At 40.8% G+C, this 15,049-nt stretch overlaps 1 long non-coding RNA gene across 2 annotated transcripts in view; it reads right to left on the bottom strand.

Moving 5' to 3' along the window:
* Positions 1 to 3,240: 3,240 nt before the first annotated feature.
* LOC134809572 (uncharacterized) overlaps positions 3,241 to 15,049 on the bottom strand; it is a 31,207-nt gene continuing 19,398 nt past the window's right edge. The window contains exons 3-7 of one of the 2 annotated variants that reach the window (XR_010155646.1): positions 8,138 to 8,224; positions 7,039 to 7,137; positions 6,862 to 6,962; positions 4,213 to 5,893; positions 3,704 to 3,786 (exon numbers count right to left, since the gene is read on the bottom strand). This is a non-coding gene — a long non-coding RNA (uncharacterized LOC134809572). Of the gene's footprint in view, positions 3,787 to 4,212; positions 5,894 to 6,861; positions 6,963 to 7,038; positions 7,138 to 8,137; positions 8,225 to 15,049 lie in introns of both variants that reach the window. The other variant, XR_010155645.1, reaches the window with a different exon arrangement.

Genomic DNA, 15,049 nt, shown 5'->3' with positions numbered 1-15,049 from the left:
TCACTTCCTCAGGGAAGTCTTCATAACTTGCCTAAATTAACAAAATCTCCTGCTCTAGGTCCCCATGGAGTCATGTATCTCTTTGGCATAGTGCTTGTTGCAACTGCTACTTTAACATTCTTTCTGTGTGGCTATATGATTATTGCCTATGTCTTCCACATGAAGGGGAATAGATCTGTAACCCCAGAATCTCACCCACAGCCCAACACCGAGGAAACATTCAGCAACTGTTATGAACTAAATGTTTATTTCCCCAAAAAATTTATAGGTTGAATCCCCAACTCCCAATGTTGTGGTATTTGGAAGCAGAGCCTTTGGGTGGTAATTAGGTTTAGATGAGGGCATGAGGTTGAAGCCCCCAGGATTAATGTTTTTATAAGAGGAAGAGAGATGAGAGCTCTCTTCCTCTCTCCCTCCCTCTGTCTTTCTCTCTTTTCTCTCTGTCTCTGTCACATAAGGACTTAGTGAAAAGGTGGCCATCTGCAAGCCACGAAGAGGCCCCAAATCTGCCAACACCTTGATCTTGGATTTTTCAGCCTTCAGAAATGAGAGAAATAAATGTCTGTGGTTAAAATTACCCAGTGTATGGTATTTTGTTATAGTAGCCCAAGCTAAGACAGCAACTGTTTGTTGATGTCTTCCTCCCATCTATTGGATAAATGGATGGGAGAAAGAAAGGGAGGAGGGAAATGTATATGCAGGAAATAATCAGATAAGTGTACAAGATTTAACTATTCAGGATGTTTATCAGACCAATAGTTACAACTACAAAAGCTTGGAAGCCAATGTTTTGCGTATCAATATTCTAGCCTCTACCAACGATACCCTACAGTTAGAGAGATGACCCCAGCATATTGTCAAGCAAATGAAAAGAATTATAAAGCAGTGTATACTGTATGGATCTCATTTTCTTTTGAGAAAAATATAATAGAATGACACAAATGTGCACAATAATCTAGAACAAGAACCAGACGACATCAACACATTAACAATAGCTATCTTGGGCTGGTAGAAATCTGGATATTTTTTCCTTCCTTGGACTCCCCCATATTTTCTCATTTTTCCACAATTAGCATGCGCCTCTTGTGTGTACCATATGTCAGTTTCTTCCCACTCAGGCTCTGTTTTTTCCTGACACCCAGTTTGAGGCAGACACAGCACCTCTGCATTCTCCAGAAAGAATCCACTCCACCCATGAGCTTTGGTGAGCAATGTAAATTCTATGGAAGTTTTTATGTGAAAGAGAGAGAGGATGCTTTCATCTCAGAGCCCACAGTGTTTATCTCAAAAAAAAACCCACAAGACATTCTCTTACATCAGGGCTCTTTTCCAAGTAACCAGTGGGTTTCCTGCTGTCTCTCATCTTTTTCCCCATGTAGCCTCTCAGTCTCCCGTGGCCCCTCGTCCTGACTCCAGCTCCTAATTCATATAAATGTAGAGTCACTTCTTTCTTCTGTATGAAATCTTGTCCCAGCCCCATACTGTCTCCTACTCCACAGCTGGCTGAATGCAACTTCTCAGCAAAGAGCATATTTCCTCTGTTAGAAAAAATTCTCAAACCAGCTGCTGGGAAGATACAATTTCATCCATATTGTTGCACATAAACAATAAAAATTAAACCATAATTATCTAAAGATGAAAAAGTTCATGTGCAATTTATCATTTTCCCACATGATACACTATCAGTTCCTAGTGAAGGCCATTGCTAGCCTTTAAAGCAGAAGCATTTCAATTAAGAACAGAAGCGTCAACCACAGCTTGATCTAAGATTTTGCTGATCTTTGGGGAACATTATCTGCTGCACATTGGTCTAGTTATCAAATATCCCATCATGCCCTAGACATTGGTTTTCAAATTCTCAGAGCTGATAGAACTCTGGAAAACCCAATTCTTGGCAGGATTTTAGGGCATCTTAAAAGGCTTGGCACAAATACAAATGAATATATATCTACTAGGGTCCTGTTTGCTTAAGTCCCAACTGTTGCCTTCTGAGACTTAAGGACTTCACAAGACCCAATAAGAAACCATAGTTCTTGACAAGGGAGCAAAAACCAGAAGGGAGGTGCACAAGTTCTGAAGCAAACTTCCACAATTCCAATTCTAATTAACCCCAATTTTCATCCAGAGCGTCCATGTATAACTCAAGTCAGAACTGCTTTTCTTTTTGTAAACAATAACAAGAGCAAACATTTGTTGGTGTCAGTAATGATAACCCTCTCTTATTGAACCGACATGCCAGGTCCTGTCCTAAAAGCTTACCACGGATTATCTCATTCAATTCTCCCAATAACCCTATCTATAGCATATAGATACTATTCATGTCCACCATTTTATTGGAAAACTGTGAACAAGGAGTTAAATAACCTGTTCAAATTCCCACAAAAGTCATGGAAGCTACACTTGAAACCATGGCTAAAATTTTTGAGATACTCCTGCTTCCCTTATAAATTTGTATCTTCTCTGTCTTCAGTTTAGCAGATAACTAGAGAGAATTCTATGACATCTTCAGAACAGATGCACTCATAATATATGTTTGCACAAAAGGTTTTGTTGTTCTGGCCCAGCCATTTCTTAAAATGACCCCTATTAGTTAACAGACATCTGTGTTCCCAAATGATTGAGAGGAACGCTGTCACATGTGTTCCAGCCTCTAACAACGTAACTACTAGAACAGACATAGAGTAAAAGAAAATTCAAGGACTATTATTATGAAATATATTAATATTATATTGTTCCATATATTAATATTATATTGTTCCAGCCTCTAACAGTGTAACTACTAGAACAGACAAAGAGTAAAAGAAAATTCAAGGTCTATTATTATGAAATATATTAATATTATATTGTTCCACAGTCCTGGTCTTCTGAAATTAAAACTATCATATTACAAATCTGGCAAAAATTGGCATATATCTATACATCCGGCATATACATACACGAGTGCACAATATTGCAATTTTCTTTAAAATTTCAGAAAGTATATACTAGTATTTTATCTTTTCCTAACTGTGTAAGCTCAAAAATATTTCAATTATTTGTCCTTTAGAATCTATTTTTCAAAAATATAAAGGGAGAATATACAATTCAAGGTATACTTTTATGAACACAAAAAATTCTCTCTCCATATAAACTTGTGGAGATTTTCTTTCAGGTCAAATTCAATTAATCTTCATTGTATCTTCATAGAAGAGCTGTTTGTAATTCAGCAGAAAACAAAACAAAGGTATAATGAAAGTGGTCAGCTTTTTTGGCTTTATTTTTCAATTACAAAAATTGAGGATAAGGCTTAAAGAGTATTCTAGTTACAATCCAAAGTATTGACTTGTGCTATGAAATATTATCACATGCAGAAATAAATTATAAGGAGGGAAAGTCTTGTTTGTATCCTAACCAGTCCCTCTGAATTTTATTGTATCTGTTTTTATGGTATCAAAAATTAGATGTCCACAGTACGTTTTCAGAAATCCCTGCTTCTTGCACTCTTGTCAGTAGGATTCTCTGCCATCATCAACCTGAGTTCCAATCTCAGCTCCACAAGCTGTGTGACCTTGGATCAATTTCATAATCTCAGCTTCTGTGCTTACGAAACAGGATAACTGTAAAGTATGGATTATATGGGATCATATCTGTGAGGGTAAAAAGCCCTGCAGGGTGCTCAGCACACAGCAAGCACTTAATATATAGCAGTTCTCATGACAATTACTAATATTCCTGTAGCCTCTTCTCAGGTCTCTTACTGCCCAAAGATGAATGTGACCCCTCCAATCCAGCTATAACTCCACCTGTCTGAGGTAAACAAAGTTATGGTCATTAATAGCCATGACTATTTATATGGTGTTGTTTAATGAGACCTTTGGGGTCCTCCCTGACATTCCGAATTTCCCACTTAACTCTTTGGGATGAAAACGCGGTCTTAGGAAGACCTATAACGTAATACAAATGTCTGGGATACCATCTCAGCACCTATTAACACTGAGTCAAGATTTTATATCACCTAGCTCTCATGTGGCAACAGTTCTTGAGAACAAGGAACACAGACAGAGGACTTTTGATGAGGGAAACGGATGGGGAAAAAGTACTAAGCAAGAGGTGACATCAAGAGAACATATATCCGAGGGGTCTGCTTGCCCACCATTTTTTTATGCAACAGAAAAGGAATCTTTTTTCCTACCTTACTGAGGGGACCCATGAATGCCAGAATCCTTCACTCACCTGCCTGCTGCCCCTCCATCGCGGAGTCCTTTGGGGTGAGAGCTTATGTTCAGTTTTGCCAACACACGTGGACCTTATTAACAACAATTGCAACTTTTATTATATAGTCCTTTAGAGTAGTACTTCTGAAACCAATGATGTGCATGCAAATTGCCTGAAGACATTGTTAAAATGTAGATCCTGATTCAGTAGGTCTAGGGTGGGGCCTGAGAGTCTGCATTTCTAACCAGCTCCTAGGTGTGCCAATGATGCCCAAAGGCCATAAAGAGAATCCTTAAAGCTTACAGATCATTTTCACAGTGACCTCATGCATCTTTACAGCAAACCAGGGGAGAGGGAGGACCAATATTTTATCTCTATTTTATAGGTGAAGAGCCTAAGGTGCGTGGAAGTTAAATGGCCTTCTTAAAGCCAGATGAGCAGACATTCAGGATCCTAATCCGACATTCTTCCAGCAGCGTTGTGCTCTCTCCCTTTAATCTTCCGTGTCGTTAAGTATCATTACTGACTTCAGATCAGTTCATAAATTAACTTTAGAGGAAAAAGGGTAAAGGATGTAGCTGACTCTTCTTTCTGGTGATCTTGGATCTGTTATGTACTGCATCATATCCACCTCCTTCCCTCCCTTTCCCAGGTGTGCCTCCTACCTCATCCCATAGTCTTCACTATATAAATGCATCTGTGGCATGCAGATGAACCTCTTTAATTCCACTCCACAAATATTTGTTGACTTTATATTTGGGCAAGGCATTGAGTCATGATCTAGGGACAAGATTTAGTCCCTGCCCTCAAAGAGCATACACAATAGCAGAGAAGACCAGTGTCTATCCAGCTCGCTACACTAAAAGGCATGCTATGCCAATGCAAGGCATGATTTGACAACAAGAGTAAACACGCTGCTAGGAAAGCAGTGAGGAGGGGCAAGTAGTCCCAACTTAAGAGGATCAAGGAAGATCCTCAAAGAAGGCAGTATTTGTGGCTTGACCTTTAAAGTAATGCAGAATTTCAACACGTGGGAAAAAAGGTGGAGGAAGAAGAGAGGGAAGCAAGGACAAATCCCAGGCATGAGTAAAGGCTCCGTGGAAGTGATTTGCTGGGTTTGTGGTGGTTGGTCTGTTGCACCTCCAATTGCCAATCAGGTCTGTACATCTGTAATTTAGTCCAGGGGAAAATGCAATACCTTACCTCTGAGGGTACTGGCGGCAGAGCTTATAGTCTGGTATCACTTGCCCTCGGAATGGAACCCATCCAGGTTCCCACATCTCTTTCTTCCTGAGTCCAATCCACCTCAGGAAAAGTATCACTTTTCAAGAAGGGACTTAGAGGCTCCGATAACAAAGCTCTTATTGGTAGGTCATGTTCTTCTTGGCAGTCCCACAACATGCCCCTGGATATTTCCTTTCTAGCCTCTTTCTTTTCCAGTCATCCCTAATGGAAACATTGCCTCACACCTTCCTTTGCCAAGCCCTCCAGCTTACCTTAAGCCCCACTTCTGGGATGTCTTGCACGAAATCAGTTCCTATCTCCTACAAACAAATCAGTCAGGCTGTCCTCTTTGAGCCGTTTGGTTGCTAAGCACAGGTGATGCCGAAGCTTCTGATTCATGGACCTCACTCTGGGCAGCATAGATCTAAAGTGCCATTTTCCCATATTGACCCGTCACAAGAATTATCTGAGGCACCTGTGAGAAATGACCATTTTCAGGAAACCCCCCATCCTGCTGAATCAAAATCTCTAGAAGAGAGGCCAGGAAAGCCACACATATGTCAGGCACATGAAATGACTCAGGTCATCAGCCAGGTAGGAATCCCTGGTCTAAATTACCCCAAAAACCAAAGCCTGACACTCTGATACTATGGATATACAGGAACAACTACCAACTTTAAAAATCCAAGTTGTGCCCTCTTTCAATGTGTTGTTTTAACTGATCTATGCTTAACAATTTATGGGATCTCATTATACAACTAACTGTATGTATACTAGGCAGTCTTAACAACATGAGCCCCCTCTGTCTCAAAGACCCAGGTATAAAACTTTGCTGAGAAATGAATTAAGATGAACAGATACTATACATATGCATGCTTGGTGTTGATATCTGTGTATGGCTAGGGTTTTATTTGTCCAAGCGTGTCAGTTACTCAGTGGTTAAAACTGGAGGGGAAGAAGGAAAAGAACTAGAAGAAAGGTTATAAGACTTGAAAACCAGTAAATTTGGGGAATGTTTGGCTTTTTGCAAAATATTTTTTAATCACAGATTGTCAGTCCTCTTTCAGATGTGCCAGGTTCTTGTTTAATTACTGCATGTAAATGTCCATATTATAATTAGCAACTGATATATATACACATAAATACATACGAACAAGCACATACACATATAATTTTTACATTTGCAAAGAGTGTTCTCTGGACAATCAGAAAGTGTATTTGCATAAATTGTGTTTAGGACTTCCCTAACACAGCTCTGCACCCCCTTCCCACGTCCACTACCCCTATTCTTATGAAAAAGAATTGTTGGGATTAATAAAATTATCTGTCTTATATTGATTAAATTATACAAATACTACTATTATTAAACTGTATTCTTCAGCTTTCTGAGACAAGGGAAAAAATACTTTCTGGTATGTAAGTTCAAAGAAATAGACCCCTTACCAGACATGAGCAGTTGTCTTGGGAATGCAGATTTATGAAAATTGATAGCCTGCCTTTGTCTGGCAAAACAAAGTGCCTTTCTTTCCCGTTTTGTTCTCTGCCTGTGTAACAGAGACAATTCTTTTTTTTTTCTTTTTTAGGAAGGGAGGGGGATGTGACTTCTTAAATTAAACATACCTCTCAAGTCCTCTGCAAGGAAACACCTCTAGGGTCTCTGCAACTCCTTTGAGCCCCAGAAAAAAAGATGTTGACTTCAAGTTCAAGCTAAAATAAAGACTGAAAGCAAATAAGTTGGGGTAGAAGGAGACAGATGTTCAGATCATGTGTTTAAATTGATGATAAGTAAACAGGTTATTATAAACAAAGCCAAACAGCTGGACATGGTTACAGAGTGCTTTTTTAAAAAGTAAAATAAATAAAATTAAAATTTTCTTTTAAAAAATGAGAATGTAGAAAAATGTTAAAAGACGATAATTTTGTTCTATTTTGGTATCGGGGAGACAGTATCAAGGATTTTATATTTTTCTTTTCCATAAATTATGTTTATATGCATGTTACACTTACCTAGGCTTACTTGGCATATGCTAAAAATAATACGGACTTTTCGTGTCCTGGGACACATCACGTGTTCCTCCAATTACCCTGTTTTCAGTTTCAGGGCAGTGACCAGGGCCGCTCAAAAGGTAAACAGGCAGCTGACATAACACTACAAATTTAAAACGTCACTTGAACATACCCATTTAATAAGGAGACAAAGGGACCACGGTGGCCTTTTTTTCCGCCCTAAAAATCTGGAAAGCAACTGCTTTTTCTATCACGCTTTTGGGGATTTGAACAGTATCCAGACATCTGTAAGACGTGTATTTTTAATCACTTCTGACTTTCACTTCCAAGTCTTGTGTATGAAAAACTTGAAACTGCCATGTGGCCTACAAGCCTGTGAAGGTCTCCCCACCCCACCCCCAAACATGTGGGGTTCCAAAATCATTTGTTCCCAATTTCCCCAGTTTGGGTTAGAGTATGTCCATAGGGCTCGCTGACTCTTGGTAAACTGGAAACCTGATTTGATTTGGCAATGTTTCTGCTAGCTGCACCTTCCCAGGGGGTCTTGCCTTCACTCTCTTTCTGACCTGAGTTAACTATATATTTTTTTCATTTGCCTGGAATAGTGGAACAATTTTACTACTAACTAATCACAACACTTATTAAGCCTTTATGAGTTATAAGGCATTGTACTAGCATTGAAGTGAGAGGGGCCCTGTAAACAACACAGTACCTGCTATTACTGAGTCCGGCATCCAGTTAACAGAGAATATACAAGCAGGTGAAATGATCAATGATGATCAAAGATGTAAATAACAATCTGAAAAAGAACAAATAGCAAAAGGTATGTTTGTAACTATTGCCAAGGATGAAATATAAGAATGATTAGAGTTCAAAATGGCAGAGAGAGTATTATAGTGGAAATACAAACTTAAGTAAGGGGCTATTATGATTGACCAAGTATACTGATTTGGCTGTGACAACATCAGTTTATACTTGTTGTCCTGGTATCATATTTATTCTTTTCATTCTTTTTTTTTCTTTTTTCTTTTTTCTTTTTTTTTTTTTTTTTTTTTTTTTTGAGACGGAGTCTCTCTCCGTCACCCAGGCTGGAGTGCAATGGCATGATCTCGGCTCACTGCAGCCTCTGCCTCCCAAGTTCAAGCAATTCTCCTGCCTCAGCCTCCTTAGTAGCTGGGACTACAGGCACCCACCACCACACCTGGCTGATTTTTATGTTTTTAGTAGAGATGGGGTTTCGCCATGTTGGCTAGGCTGGTCTTGAATTCCTGACCTTAGGTGATCTACCCGTCTCAACCTCCCAAAGTGCTGGGATTACAGGCATGAGCCACTGCACCCAGCCTCTTTTCATTCTCATAAGTGTTGCAGTTAGTATAAGAAATTATGTGCTCACCCTATTTATGGAAGAGTGAATTTAGACACAAGGAAGGAAAGTGAGAAAGATACTCCAAAATGACATAAATGAAGATTACAAAAAGAGAAAGGGGAAAATAAGGCATGTATAAAGATTCAGTGAGTAAACCAATGTGTTTAGCAACAACACAGATAAATATATGTAGTGTATTTGAAGCTTATCACAGCTAATCCACTACCTATGTATAGGAAATGATTTTTAAATTATTAAAATTACACAATCTAATATATGGTGAAATGAACAGAAAATACAGATGATGAAAAGATTTGTAATTGCCCATAATTTCTCAAACCCAGTATTCATCATTGTTAATATGTTCACTGCATGTTATTTAAGAGTTTTCTTTGCAGATGTAACCAAACAATGGCATCATCATATTGTCCATATGATTTTAAATATGCTCTATTCACTCACTACACTATGAATATCTCTCCATATCAATAAATAGATGTATGACAATTGTTTCATGTAATAGCATTATATAGTGAACTGTGATATGTTAAACAAGTTCCTAGGTTTGATATTTGGAAAAACTCATGGAGAATTTTTTGCTATTATGAACAGCATTGCAATGTATATTCTTGCACAAAATCTGTGTTCAGTTGTCCAATTACTTTCACTTAATACATGATGAGAAGGGTAATTTCTAAATAGACTATTTTTTAGAATTTTTAACTTGCAGCAGAGAAGTTGAGTCACCCAGGCCATTGACCTATTGTCATTTTGTTTCCACATGACCACAAAGAATAATCTTAAGATCCTTGACTTTTCTCCACTGCTGTTATAGCTATCTTAGTTTTGCTGAGGCACTGTGATAGCCTCTTAATTTATTTTACTTCTTCCACTCTAACTCTGTCCCAAATATTCTCCACACTGCAAGAAGACGAGTTATTTTAAAATGTCACCCAGATTATGTCATTCACCTGCTTGAAACCCTTCAGTGTGTTCCAGTGAAACTCAAATAAAACCCAAGCTGTTCACAATAGCAAAGACATGGCATCAACCCAAATACACATCAATGATAGACTGGATAAAGAAAATGTGGTACATGTACACAATGGAATACTATACAGCGATAAAAAGGAATAAGATTGGCCAGGCACGGTGGTTCATGCCTGTAATCCCAGCACTTTGGGAGGCCGAGGCAGGTGGATCATGAGGTCAGGAGATAGACACCATCCTGGCTAACACAGTGAAACCCCGTCTCTACTAAAAATACAAAAAATTAGCCGGGAGTGGTGGCACACACCTGTAGTCCCAGCTACTCGGGTGGTTCAGGCGGGAGAATCACTTGAACCTGGGAGGCGGAGCTTGCAGTGAGCCGAGACTACGCCACTGCACTCCAGCCTGGGCGACAGAGCAAGACTCAGTCTCAAAAAGAAAAAAAACATAATAAGATCATGTCCTTTACAGGGACATGGATGCAGCTGAAAGTCATTATTCTCAGCAAACTAATGGAGGAACAGAAAACCAAACACCACACCTTCTCGCTTAGAAGTGGGATCTGAACAATGAGAACACATGGACACAGGGAGGGGAAAAACACACACTGGTGCCTATTGGGGGCGGGGGGTGGGCGGGGGAGAGACAGCATCAGAATAAATAGCTAACGCATGCGGGGCTTAATATCTAAGGTGATAGGTTGACAGGTGCAGCAAACCACCATGGCACACATTTACCTATGTAACAAAACTGCACGTCTGGCAACACATGTATCCCGGAACTTAAAAAAAAAAAAAAAAAAAAAAAAAACAAGCTCAAGCTCCCTCACATGATCTGTCCTGTGGCTCTCCTGGCCTTCCCAATCTCCTCCCCTCTCCCCGCCATCTACCACACCCCAGTACCAGGGCCACCTTTCAGTTCCTAGAAGGAGTCAAGCTGCTGGCTGCTTCTGGGTCTTCACCTACCACTTCCTGCAACACTCTTCTCCTTTATGACTTTGCTCAAATCGTAATTATATCAATCTATTTCTAGCTAGTTTATTTTTCAGCTCCTCTAGTGGATTCTACGTTCTGTGGTGGCGCTAATGAAATTGGATTTTTTCACTATCGATTTGGCAGTAATCCTAATACAGTGATTGGCACATAATAGGTGCTCAGGAACTATTAGAGAGGTAGAGGGATGGGTGAAGTTTGTGGCCATGGACCCAAAAAACCACCCCCATATAAGCCTGGGTCTTTTACTCTTTTAGCACGGTATTCTTAAAACGTTAGCTAACCATAGCAGGAATAGAAGCACTGTTGGTGTCAGATAACAAAATGCCAAAATGGGAAGTACCTGGAGATAGACTAATATTATCTGTAAACTCCCTAGAGACTGGCACCTTGGATAGCCCCTTAGTCCATGTGAGGGCTTGGCTGACCCAAGACCAGGACGGAGGCAAGCAGTCCAGCATTATCCATCTGACTTTCCAAAGGAAAGCAGAAGTCACCCCAAGGGTAGGATGAGTGACACAACACAGCCGGCACCAGGATGACCAACAGGATTAGCTGGGTCAAGGCATCAGCCAGCCAGAGCAGCCGCGACAGGCCGAGCAGATGCCGAGGAGTGATCGGGTGTCACCTCTGCTCATCTCCATCTGTTTGTTTGGCTGACCCCAGCGCTGGCCCCAGCTTTCTTTCTGGACTCATAGGCAGCTGGGACCCAAGGAAAATGAGTATCACGGGAGAGTGTTTGGCAACTGTGTGTCTGATGTGCACTCATAAGTCATGGGAATGACCAGGGCGAGGTGTCAGCTAACAATTTCAGCATGCTTCCCCTCACTCCTGAGCCCACTCTTCACAAGCAGAGAAAGGGGAGATGGCGATGGCAGAAATCTTCGCACAGGTAATTCAGAGGATAAACAAACCTCAGGGAGCTGGTCAGAAGTCTGACTGGGGCTAATCCTTTGCATTACCTTGCATTCACCAGACTGAGAGAGATAATCTTGAGCCCAAGCCCTCTGGATTCTAAATGCCTGCTTAAGACTGACACTGTATAGGTAAACATTTTAGGTCAGAATATTAGCTCAGTCATTTCCTGGCTGTGTGGCCTCAGGCAGATTTCCTAACTTCTCTGAGCCTCAATTTTCTCTTCTGGAAAATTATGCTCAAAACATATCCTAAGGCAAAAGACAAATGAGAGAATGTTACTTGGGGTCTTAGCACAGGCCTATAACATATTAAGTTGTCAATTAATAGTTGTCAATGACAGCTATTGTTATTATTAAAATGTATATAGACAGAAGTATGCATATACACATGTGTTTTGCTCAAAGAGCCTCATATTCTTTGGGGAAAGAAAGAATCATAGCATTTCACTTAGAGCTTTTATCCTATCCTACAAAAATCTCACCAATTTGAGGGCTCAAAATACCAACTGGCAAGTACTGTTCACACAGTGTTTCTATACAGAAGTTTATTGAAAAAAAGGTGTCAGAATATTCAAAGAGCAACACGTATATGGTTGCTCATTGAATACGAGATACCACATTCAAGATACCAAGATAGTATTCTGCCAAGTTACGGAACAACTTGGAATCTTAATAATTTAGTTATCGACAGCCTACAGAAAATAAACAAGAAAGTCCCTGTGTTGCCGGGCGCGGTGGCTCACGCCTGTAATCCCAGCACTTTGGGAGGCCGAGGCGGGTGGATCACGAGGTCAGGAGATCGAGACCATCCTGGCCAACATGATGAAACCCCGTCTCTACTAAAAATTCAAAAAAAATTAGCAGGGCTTGGTGGCGGGCGCCCGTAGTCCCAGTTACTGGGGAGGCTGAGGCAGGAGAATGGCGTGAACCCGCGAGGTGGAGCTTGCAGTGAGCCGAGATTGCGCCACTGCACCCCAGTCTGGGCGACAGAGCAAGACTCCGTCTCAAAAAAAAAAGTCCCTGTGTTAAATGATTTCAGTCTTATGGGGGAAATAAGTAATAAGGGAATTAAAAACAGAGTGACACGTGCTTTGATTGGAGTAATCATAAGGTACTGTGGGAGTACAGGGGAGGGATACCTTAGCTACCCTTAGAGGATGTGTGTGTGTATTTGTGTGCATGCACCCATGCAGTTTTGCACCCTTTTGAGTGTAGGAAACACTACCTGACTATAGGTGACAGGTAAACTCTAAATATAAGATAAACATTGGAGGGAGAATATGAGGAATGAGATAAAAGGGTAACTGCAGGGGGAGTAAAATATAGTAATGACAGTAGGCTACAACCTATCAGCTGTGTGACTCTGAGAAAGTCAATCAACCTCTCTGAGCTCAGTTTCTTCACCTATAAAATAGGAATGTCAGCCCCTCACAACACTGCTATGAGGATTAAATGACACAAAAATAGCTCAGTGCCTGCATATTGAAAGTGTTTGACAAATAATAGCTGCTTTTATTGTCATTGATATAAATTATCTTAGGTTTCTCACAGTCCTTAGAAAGGAATCAGAGAATCCCCCAAGATATTTTTGAAGCTTTGGAACCATTCTGTGATATTTGTCTTGTTTCTACATTTCATCTGGTCTGAGAAGTTCTCTCTGATCTTCTTTGGTGGAATGCTTAAGTATCTTCAATCTCATCTGGAGTGCTAACTCTGACCTGTTGCTAATGACTGCCTCAAGTGAAAAAGGGCACTGTGATCCATTGGCAATGTCGGTTATGGGGAAGGGTGAGGAGAGCAGTGCTACAGAGTTCCTGGTATTTGCTATCCAGGAAGCACTAGTACCATTTCTGTCACCAAGATGGCCTATTGTTCTTTCTAAGGACACCTCTGGCCTTGGCAGGTGACATCTAGCTCCCTAGTCCTCCCTAACACTAGTATATGCCCTGTATTCCTTCTCAAAGCTCCCCCATTCCCAGAAAGAAAAAGGCAAAACAGCCATATGCTACCAAACACATTTCTTCTTTCCAGGATGTCTCTGATTCTCTTTCATGAATCTGAGTCATCTCTCCACACCCACCAGCAGTCCCAGCTGAAATTACTGTTTTCCACAGCACTTCAAATTTTTATATCCTCAGGGCCTGCTTTCTATCTGGATCAGAATGCCTTTGGGGGAGGGGGAAGGCACCCAGCCTTCTCTCCTACAGGGATTTCTTCTTGAAATGTATTTTCTCCTCCACATCAAAGTCCATTGAAAACACAGAAACCTCAACCCATCAGGGGTTATATACACATATAAATATATTCATCACTTCCGCTAACCCTGGTCAGTATCAAGAGTAACCCCTCTGCGAGGGCACAAGAAGTACATTTCATAAGGCAGCCGACATGATCACTGGCCCAACACCATTTTCCTCTGCATTGCAAAACCCTGCATGATGTCCACACTGCAATCAGTGTGCTCTCAGGGCCTGCAAGCCCCATTCCTAGCCATCACTCAATTGAGGCCACTTCAAGGAAATCTTACTGAGTAGCAACAAAATCTGTGCACAGCGTGATGCAAGCCACAGCTTCTGCAGCAAAGGAAATTCCAATGTAGCGGGAATGTCAGCCATTCCCAGAAGAGCCAGCTTCTCTGGCTCTCTAAGCAGTCAGAAAGCTGAGCTGACAAACAGATCTGAGTAAGCTCACTGCAGCACGACAAGCTGGCAGCACTCTTTCCCAACTCTTGCCTCAGTCATGAAAAAGACAAGAATCATTACATCTAAAGCAAAATTCTCAAAGCCTGGATCAAAACCATGAAGAGGAGAGGGGAATAAAGGATGAGGAGGAAGCATTTGTTTAAAATGCAGATTCCCAGGCACCCACAGGACCTACTAGACTGTCATCCCTTAGGGCAGTATCCAGGAATCTGATTTAAACCCAAACATGCACAGGTAGGCTTGGACACATATGCTGAGATTCTCACGCACAGTGAGGTTCAAAGCTGCAAAGAAAAGTTTAACTCGTCAGCCATAGTACTGCCTTCTTCTTCACAGACCAGTAGAGAAATGTGCTACTTGATTACTTAGCAGAGGAAACTTTCATAGCACCAACTTCCCAGAGGCAGGAAACGTTTTCAGCTCTTATTTTTCCCATGACACCTCGTTTGTTGTGAAGCCTTTGTTGCCCACATGCAAACTCTGCACCATCTTCAATATGAAGCCTAAGTTTTCTCCATCTTTTTCAAATTTCTAAACGGATAAGCCCCATAGCCACATCTGCTGATAAAAGCCAACAGGCAAGACAATTTTAATTCGTATCTATAACAGTCCTTCTTTAAACTTATGAGAATATCAAACCATTTTTTCCGTCACTTA

This window comes from Pan troglodytes, chromosome 2, assembly GCF_028858775.2.
Source record: "Pan troglodytes isolate AG18354 chromosome 2, NHGRI_mPanTro3-v2.0_pri, whole genome shotgun sequence".
Taxonomy (NCBI): domain Eukaryota; kingdom Metazoa; phylum Chordata; class Mammalia; order Primates; family Hominidae; genus Pan; species Pan troglodytes.
This window is presented reverse-complemented; position numbering and strand designations above follow the sequence as displayed.